Here is a 10088-nt window from a genome sequence, read left to right as displayed (position 1 = left end):
GAACACAAGCGAGAGAGATCTCAGGCACAACTTCAGCTCCAAAGACCGTGCAATTAAGGTCGATTTCAACAACCCTAAAGACACCATAAAATTAAAGAGAAATTTCAAAGAGACATGGATACAGTACTCAAGATACTAATTTCCTGTATTAACATTTCCAGGAACACCTAAGCTTTTTATGGACATAACTGCTGGACACAGGAAAAATTTCTCCCTAGGTCAACATAGACAAAGCTACGCAACTTCAAACCTGAAATATCACAATCTATGTATGGTTGAGCGCCACAATATATCTGGATATCTCAGAGAGCTGTGGGAGAAGAGAGCTCCAGAAACTCCCAGAGAAGTGAGAGTAAAAGCTCCACAGAGGTTTTAGTGGGGTACCACCTGGCTGGACTAGGTATGCAGACAGATTGCAGCAACTCTGAGAAATCCAAACCATCCAGCTGTCCCTGTGCCAGCATAAATCCAGTCACAGGACATAGTCCCAAAAGGGAATGACACATGAAAGAGCCAGAGGGGAATCAGAAACCTCAAGTTGGTCACTCCCACTTGAAGACTTAAGTATCTAGACACCACAATTAAATAAACGCCCTCTGATGTGCATGATGCACTCTAATAAACAGGTCAGTAGGAAATAGCATCTTATGAGTTAGTCCTGACAATGGAGAAGCATCAGACCTAATGCTCTGGATAGCCTGCCCACGTCCAACCCTGGGCGAGACAAAGATCCCACATAGACATTATCTATTTAATAGAAACCCAAATAGGTCAAGAACAGTAAATAAAGGCGGAGTTGAACAATTCATGACAATAGCAGTTGCCAGAAAACTGTATCGCTGAAATCTAGTGACTGAGGAAACACAGCTCTTCTACCAAGTTTCAGATCCAGATCTACTAAGCAAAACATTTCCTAGAGGCAATCCTGATGCAATGAAGAGGAAAAAAATAGCCAAAGACTTCAAAGATCATTTAGATATCAGTCCTGCCTTCTACTCTTCTTATTTACAATACTCAGGAAATGCTGGAGATGACCTTCTTAGCAGCACGTCCTAGCTAAAGAAAATGTGCATCCACTGTACATCTACTGAACTCAATAGAAAAAATTATTGATAACCTGTGGAGACTTTCCTCTCCAGAAAAATCACCTGGTTTAAACAGAATGAACAGCCATCTGATAACTCTGCTGAGACAAATGTAAGTGGTTCTTACCTCTACTACAGACAACAGTATTGAGTACTCAAAGTAGTCCAGCGAGTGAAAGCCCAATTCTCACGTACCCAAGCAATGCTGCAAAGCTCAAGTCCTTTTCACAGCCTTGGGGATTTTCAGATTATTGAGCAAAGAGTAAGCAGCTGTCACAGCTAAGTGGGCGGTGCCCACACACCTCAATGCACAGTATCAGCTAAACACTCACAGAAATCATTTAGAAGGGAAGCTGGCAGGTGAAGGGAAAAGTTACCAAGCTTTAGTTTTTATAATTCAATTTCTTGACACAAAATGTTAATTAGACAAAGCTACGTGTCTTCCTTCTAGTAAAACCACTGTGTGATGCATTGACACACTTCCAGAAAGAAGTCTCAAGGCTGCTGCTCTTTGTACGTATTTATGTAAGTATGCACTGGGGAGGGGAAAAAATGAGGAAAAAAGAGTGAACATAAGGAGGATTGACTTTCCAAATAGTACCCTTGCCCATTAAAAAGAAAATCATGACCAAGCATAATTAACAACACGTCTACGCTATTATTTTTAAGCAAACTGAAAGTGCCTTTGATGTTAATGAGCACGTCCTTATGCTCAAGGCACTGTGTACACACACACCAATCCTTGCAGCAGACTTGAAGAAAAATTTTCTCTTTAATAGATGAGGAGCAGGGAGGGAGGGTTAGACATAAAGAAGTGATGCAGGTGCAATGGGAAACCAAGAAGGACCGGCATCCATTACTGTGGTGAAACCACTCCAGAGAATAGCAAGCCAGAGTTTCCTTTAGATGGTTATTTCTCACCACTCAGACAAGAGGAAGTTTCTGTGTTTATTCAAGAACAGAGATTCCACTGAGGGTATGCCTGGTTTTGCTACACAAACTAAAATTTATTTCAGAAGTTTCCAAAGAGGAATTCTTCTGACACAAGTGTTACACTAAATCCCATATCTGCGTTCAGTTGGTCAACAAAAACAAGTCTGACAAGATTAAGATGGAATGAGCTTTCAAACAACCCTTTGGAACCAAAAGACACAGCTCCCATTGGCCTCAAAAACTTGAATATGCTCAAATCTGGCTCTCACTCATGTTTTTATACTAGAATTTGGAAGGACTAAAAGATGTATTTTTTAAGATTGTATGGTCACATACAAAAGAACTTTCCCTAACCGAGCCCTAAGATTTATAAGAGTTCCATGGAACCTTGCTAACTTTCAAAAAAGCATAAAGATGTTGTCCCCTTTGGTTTCTAAGTACGTCTTTGTAAACACAAGATTATGGACCCACCAAGGATGTTGTCCGTTAAGAGTACGCTCTGCTTCATGGTAATCATTACTAAATAATACTTACATTTAAAATTACTTATTAAACTGCAAATACATGGAAGGACTGTGGACCTATACTTATTCCACAGAGATGACACAACATGGCAGAGATTGTTTCACTACTGTCCCATGCCACAGGCACATCTTTTGTCCACAACACACAAGGAAGACCTACTAGGTTCCCTGTACACCTGCACTACATCTTAGCTCACAGGGATTTTCAAACTAACCAAAGATGCAAGATTCAAACTTAAACTGAAAAGAAAAAGTCCAAGTTGTAGACAAAGTATTAAATCTTTTTCTTATTTTCTGAAATTCATTTAAAAAAAAAAACAAACACACACTCACATAAATCTTCCTAAACCGTCTGTAGAAAGGGTAGACCTCTGACTTCCCCCTCCGCTGCCTTCTCCCCTTGATTTTTAATAGCTTGGAGACAGCATGCATAATGCCCAAAGAATAACTAATTAAACCAATTAGGAACTCCTTATTGTCTAAGCTCACTACAAAAGGGGGGAAGGCAAGGGGGCTGAAGAAGGTTTTAGCAATGTTTTGGTAAGTTTTGGCAAACGTGGAAAAATCAAGGAGAGAAAGTCACAATCAATGGCAGGCACACACTGGCTGCACCTTGTTTTCACACACATGAAGCCAGATAAGACATCTGGCCAGACTTCCTGCGTGCAAGCAGCTCAAGTCCTGGTCACAGACATTACAAAACCTCCACATCACACAGGAAGTGGACATGTTCATGGGCGGAGAATGGACTTCTGCAAGGAGAAAAACACCTCAGCATCAATGTTGCAGGAAACCGTTTCAAACAATTTCAAGTGAGAGAAAATTGCAAAATTCTTAAGGAAGAAAAACAATCACAAAAAGGCACACACAAAATTATTGAAGGAACTTCAATTTGGGAACCAGAGTCCAAGTTCACCAAATTCATGAGGACGTCTGCTTAGATTCTTTTTCACTCCTAGAATAAAGGACTCAAAACAACCCTGCATACTGATTTTTTTTTTTTTAAAGAAAATAACATTTTAGTTTGGTGAACAACGTTGGCCTATCTTTGTAGAAACATCTGATGGTCTGTGTCAGAGAAATTCATATTGTAACAAAAAAGTTGGAGTAAAACAGTACCATAAATGACAAGGATGACGAAGTTCCTAGCAGACATCTTTTTCTAACTGTAAACCAAAACAAACCCCCTCTTTCTCCTGAAAAGCAGCTTTCCCATCCGATGAAAATCACATTTTCTTAAAATAGTCTCCTTGCAAGGGTTTTCCTTTAACATAACAGCCTATTTTCTTTTGTTAAAGAAATACAAAAGAAAATCACCACAAGAGAGAGAAAAGAAAGAGGTCATCGGAGTACCAGGATTACTACAGAATCCCACAGCCAGCACTGAAAAGCGTTACCATCCTCTCGGGGGCTTCTTTACCAAATAGCTTAATCCAGCAAAGCCCTCATCTTTTCAGAGACCAGGCCAGCTCCAACACTTTCGAGTTTCCAGTGATTCCTAAGGAAACTCCGCAAAGTCTCCTCTCCTGAAGTGCCTGACCTTGCTGCTTCCAGCTGCAAGCCAAGAGGTCAGCCAGCCAGCGCTCTGGGGCTTCCCATTCCCATTCGGAGCACGAAGCCGGGGGGAGCTAAGCCAGCGGGCACGGTTCCCACGCTCCCCTGCCCTCCCCTCTCTACCAACAGCCACGAGAGCGGCTCCAGCAGGAGGGTCAGGTTCGCAAGGAAGGATGCGGGAACCAGCTGGGGGCCGCAGACAAGAGGGTCCCAGCTCCCTCCCCCCTTGCCTCCCTGACCTTGCCCCAGTTACCACCGCAGGACGAGGGGCACCAGGCGGGGCTGCGCCGCACCCAAACCGCCCTTCCCTCCTCTACACGCGGCAAGGGGGCTCGGCTGGAGGGGAAAGCCCCGAAGCGCTGCCCGCCCGCCCTCCCTCCAGCCTGCTGGGCGGCGCGGGAAGCCCGGTGCCGCCCGCCCGCCCCTCACCGCCACCGCCGCCACCGCCGCCTCAGCACCGCAGAGCCCCGCGCCGGCAGCCGCCGCTCTCCCGAGCCCGGCCCGACACGGCCACCCCATTGGCTGCCGGTCACGTGCCGCGGTGGGCTCCGCCAATCAGCGCCGCCAGAACGCGCCTGCTGGAAGGTTTGGAAACTTTCGCTACTTTCAAAAGGTGCTTGGGGCGGTGGCGGCAGGGGCCGGCCCCGGCTCGGCCCGGCCCGCCCCGCCCCGCCGGCCCCGGCTCGGCCCGCCCCGCCCCGCCCCGCCGCCACCGGCTCGGCCCGGCCCGCCCCGCCCCGCCGCCACCGGCTCAGCCCGTGCTGTCCCGCCCCGCCCCTCCGCCATGGGCCGCAGCCCCCAAAGCGGGGAGCGACGGCCCGCCCTGGGCTGCGAGCCCTGCGCCTGCTGACCCTCAACCCTGGCAGCGTGAACCACGCCCAACGCTTCCTTCCGCCTTTTATGAGCCACAGCGGGCACAAGGGCCTGCGTCTTCTGAGATGTTAGCGGTGTAAATCCGCAATTGCCACCATGCTATAATTTTAAATACGTTTTCCCTTGAAATGTTCTAAAAGAGGGAAAGCTTTACATCAAATATTTATTTCTTTTTAATTCCAAAGGCCTCTTCTGAAGGAGCAAGCAGTGAGGCAGGGACCATGACTATTTAATGCCAGTGCAACATTTTTAGATAAGGTCCCCTTTTCACAACCAAGGAACAGGCTTCTGTGTCACTGAAGCCCGTGTCGCAAGGACAAAGCAGTCTATGAAATATCAGACACTGGCACTCATCTACATCTCAGCATGATGTCATCATTCCAGCAAACAAGCCACAGGCATCCGCAGGGGGAAGGAGCTGCCCACAGACAATGGAGCTGCAGCTCAACGCAGCCAATACATTCCTTGCTATGCCCTCCCCAGGCAGGATCAGCACGAAGGGCCTGAGGTATGTGGAGGCTTTCTCAAGCGCCCAAGGTGTCTTCCTACCCAACACTGTACACAAACACTTGGTCATTAGGCGTGTCTGGCGTTTGTTTCCTGAGTCCCAACAAAACCACAAATTATCCCCTATGTGTAGATACACTCCAGCCCACATACATACGGCCGTATGTCACCGAGTATCACCTCACACCCCTGCAGCACATTTTACAAACCGCTGGATGATAGGCACCCACACACGGGAGCCCCAATCCCAGTTTCATTTACTTGTGTGATGCAATACCAGGCCTGGAGCAGGATCTGATCCTGAAAAGACTTAACTGTCTAAATTGAGAATGTATCTTTCTCAAAGACTTAGTAGAACAAGGCTGGGACTGAAACAAAGAGGGTGGACTTTAACGGAAAAGCGTGAGCAAAACAATTATGGTCAGGTGTTCAGCAAAATAATTATGTTTTGATGTCAGATGTTCAGCAGGAGTAAATGGAGGCAAACTATTATAAAACTATGAATAGAAAACTAAATTAGGTATTTAAAAAATTGGTTAATAGCAATTTGCAGATCTGTCATTACTCCAGAATGTTTTTATTATTGGATAAGTTGTAGAAAATAAACTACATACTATCATAGTATGTACCCAGTAATTAAACAATCTATATATTGTTCGCAGGTTTTGGACAAAGGACATTCTACTTCAACTCTTTGAACAACTCTTTGAAGATAGTGTAAGTACCAGATGACATCAAAGGTACATCTGCGTATTTTTAATAGTTCCCATCTTGAAATACTTGTAAAACATAGGAAAAATTCTCAGATTTCAAAGGAAGCTATTAGCCTCTCATCCAATTCTGAAACAGTGTAACAGCACCCTAAAAAATGCCAGAAGCTCAGAGGCACCACCAGAGGCACCACAGCACACAAGCAATTAAAAAAAAAGGTTACTATAATTACTATCATTGCCTTGTTCGCAAGAAGAATGAGAAAGTCTGGCTGTTTTAAAATTAGCAGAGGAGAGAAAGAAATTCCTTTATGCATTTAATTTCAGTTTGCTGATTAATAATTAATAAATGGCAGATTTTTATGAGGCTAGGGTTCATGTGCTGGTTATTTTAATGAGCATGTGATGCTGATTCTTCCATGAAAGCTAAGTGGGCAAAAATGTACGCACTTTAAGATTGGTAAGGTTGCAACACCTTATCTTCTGGCAATACGCTTCTTATTGGAAAAAAGATCTGCTTTCCTGCAAGAATTAAATAACTCACCACAGAACCACTCGCTCTATGGATGGAAGAGCAACTGCTCATCAACTGTCATTACAAACTACAGAACTTTTTGTTTTTAATGGACTACTGATGCCCATAACAAGATGTGACAAATGTATGTATTAGAATATCATATGGAAATACTGCTATTACTGAAGAGCAAGTATTTAACATTAGTGAAAATTATTTCTGTCTCTTTAAAGATGTTATATAATTCTCTGCAGTTTGTATATGTAAAATTGGATTTGCATATGCTTAAGCAAGAAACAAATTCTCACTACTTTAAAACCCTTCTGATATCTTCAACTGACAAATTTTTGATGAAACTGTCAAATGTTCATTAATAGCACTGGCTTGTTAAGCAAAGCAAAATATAACTCCACTGAGGGCCTTGATACACAGCAGCGTTACACCCTGAGTGAACCATGGCAGCAGGGGCAAGACTGGGTGTAGATACGAGCGGTGTCACTAAGAAGACTCTTAACCTTGCTAGTGGCTGCAACCCGTCAGGCAAAGGTGGAGGTAAAATGACAACTTAGCCTAATACCATGATGTCACTTATGATCAAAAGGTATTGAGCCACCAAAAAGTGGACCCTTATCCTGCTCTGTCACTAACATCCCTCCTTGAGGGGCTCAGCTACCTGCATGCCAAGGAGCAAGCCCAGCCTGGATGATACGGATTTGCTGCACAACTTCGGCCTGGACTTCTGAGGGAACTGTTAAATGCTGAGACAGAGCTGTGTCTGTAGAAGGACAAGAAAAGTAAAATTACGAATAGAGGTAGGATTGTTGAGACAAGGACTATTAGTAGCACAAGGATTCAAGAGGAAAAATATTAATGTGGAAAGTTATAAAATCCTAAAGTGAATAAAACCCAGTTACCTTCAGTGGGTTGCCAGTGTTACCTACATGAACAGACCCAGTGAATGAAAGTTATTAAAACCGAGTTGAGGTGGAGGCCCACCCTTTTCATGTTTCTTTGGCCAGCAGACTCCAGGTGTTCTATCAGGGGGTGGGGACCACATTAGTGCCTAATGCAGTGGCTTGTTGGAATCTTCATTAGTCAGTAATTGCTGTATATCTTTAAGCTGTATATATCTTAATTGGGGAATGTATTTATACACAGCTAATGATACCCAAAGCAACCCCAAAAAAGACAGTACAGAGAGATCAGACACTTCTGTTAACATAAGCAAACAGCAGATTCTGATCAGTACCAACATTTTAACTGCTGTCCTCGGGTTTAGGACTATATACGGCCTTCAAGGGAACGGGCTCTTATAAATGGTTATAACTGTCCGTCTCTGGCAACCTACCAAGATTTTGTGTGTGTGCGTGCGAAAAGAAGTTCTAAGTGAAAACTTAAATTCTGCGTAAGGTGCCAAAAATCATTACCTGTAAGAGCCCAGTTCAACTCTGTGGCAACTTCCTCATTGCAGCGAGCATCCCTGCGCAGGCACCTGCTGGGAGGCCAGGCCCCTCCACAGGCCTTCCCAGAGACCCCTCCGGGGCCGACTCCTACCGCCCTGCCCAGCCCTGCAGGCCAGGGCTCAGGTGTGCCCGAAACAAGGCCTCTCCTTTCGCTGTTGGGGGGGGGGGGAGGTGTGGGTGTCCCAATACAAGGGGGAGCAGGGGCGCTCCTGAGCGGCCCCATCGGGGAGGGCCCCGGGTGTCCTTGAGCGGGGCCTCCCTCATTCCCTCAGGTGCCGCCCCCGTCGGCCCCAGGCACTCTCCAACTGGGCACGGACACCCCCGCAGCCCCTCTGCCCGGGCCGGGGGTGACGCCCGCCCCGCCCCGCCCCGGCCCGCAGGCCGGCGGCCGCCGGGAGTCCCGGGCCCGGCGCAGCTCTAAAAGCCGCCGCTCCTAGCCCAGCCCGGCCCGCTGCGCGCCGGGGAGGAGCAGGAGGGAGTGCAGCGGAGCGGAGCGTTACGTTACGACAGCCGCCTTTGCGGCAGCGGGCTGGTTTCCGGCGCTCGGCGTCGCTTGACGGCAGAAGGAGCAGAGAGGGAGGAGGGAGGACAACAAAGGGGTGTGAGGGGCCGCGGCGGCATGTGAGGGGCGGCGGCGCGGGGGGCGGCTCAGGTGAGGCGCGGCGGGCGGGGGCAGCGCCGAGCCGGGCCCGCCGGCTCCCGCCAGCCCGGGGCTGCCTACGCCGCCCTGCGGCAGCGGGGAGGCCCCGGGAACCCCGCGGCCGGGCGCGGCCGGGGCCCGCTCCCCTCGCGGGCGGCAGCGCGTCCTCGGCCCGGCGCCGCCCCGCGGCGGGAGCGGCTGCTGGCGGGGCAGCGCCTGGGGCGCGCCGGTTGGGCGGGGAGGGTCAGGCCTCGCCGTCGCCCCCGGGCTGCGGGCCCGGCCCAGCCGAGGGCACCCAGGGAGCTGCGAGCCGCAGGGGGCAAAGCGCGGACATATTAAATGATGCGGCTTCGGGGTTTTTTTCAGTTATCTTTTTAATTCCTGAGCGAATTGGTGCTAGCAGACATTTTTAAAAGTAACATACTCTAGAGTTGTAGAACTTGATTAAGTTACTATTTTATACAAGGTGATTTTGGGGTATGTAGGGTTTGTGTGAATAAACTTATATGCTTAAAAAGAAAAGTTAAACTTCTTTTGTGGTTAAAAATAACGCTGGGGCAAATGTAATGCTATGGAATGTATCCCGTGGTTACTGCGTTTAGCACTGAGTGCAGAAAAACCTGAAGGAGTGTAGGCTAATGAATGCAGTGCATAGTTGGAGGGTAAGAAGAGTTCACTGCTAATCGTAGTTTTTCTGGTACAGTGTGGCCGGGCCTTGAACAAGCTGCTTTGCTTCTTTGTGGTTCTGTAAAGCTAAATTGATGTGGTGTGCTGTGGGGCAGCTTGAGAATTAGTAGAAGTATCTGTAAATAATTTTAATAGTTGAGAGCTCTGTTTAAGTATGAAGTGCTGTGTGCTTGATACAAGTATGTATAGCTTTGATAGCCAGTGGAAAAACAATGATTATGCAGTTTAATTCTTTCAGCTGAGTTCAGTTGCATCTATTTTGTATTTACTGATGAGCTGCTCTTGAAAACCTCCCTTCTGGCTTCCTTTTCCAGGGGAATGCACAGAAAGCTTCAGTTATTTCATGTCAGTAGCAATGCGTTTCTGGGACCCTGTAGCTAATGCCATGGACATAAACAGTGTTTTCCTCAGACTACCTCACCTGTGCTACAGTCATGAGGAATATTCCTGTACTAAACCAGAATAGTCAAGGCTGTGTCCCATATGCATAATTAAATTTAACATAAATAATGCAGGTTCCGTGATCTAGCAGTAGTGGAATTCGTAAGACACCATGGTTTTTCTCTGTCTTACCTTAAAAGTTATTTAAAGCGTGCAT

Source organism: Leptosomus discolor, chromosome 14 (assembly GCF_034619465.1).
Source record: "Leptosomus discolor isolate bLepDis1 chromosome 14, bLepDis1.hap2, whole genome shotgun sequence".
NCBI classification, from domain to species: Eukaryota; Metazoa; Chordata; class Aves; order Leptosomiformes; family Leptosomidae; genus Leptosomus; species Leptosomus discolor.
This window is presented reverse-complemented; position numbering follows the sequence as displayed.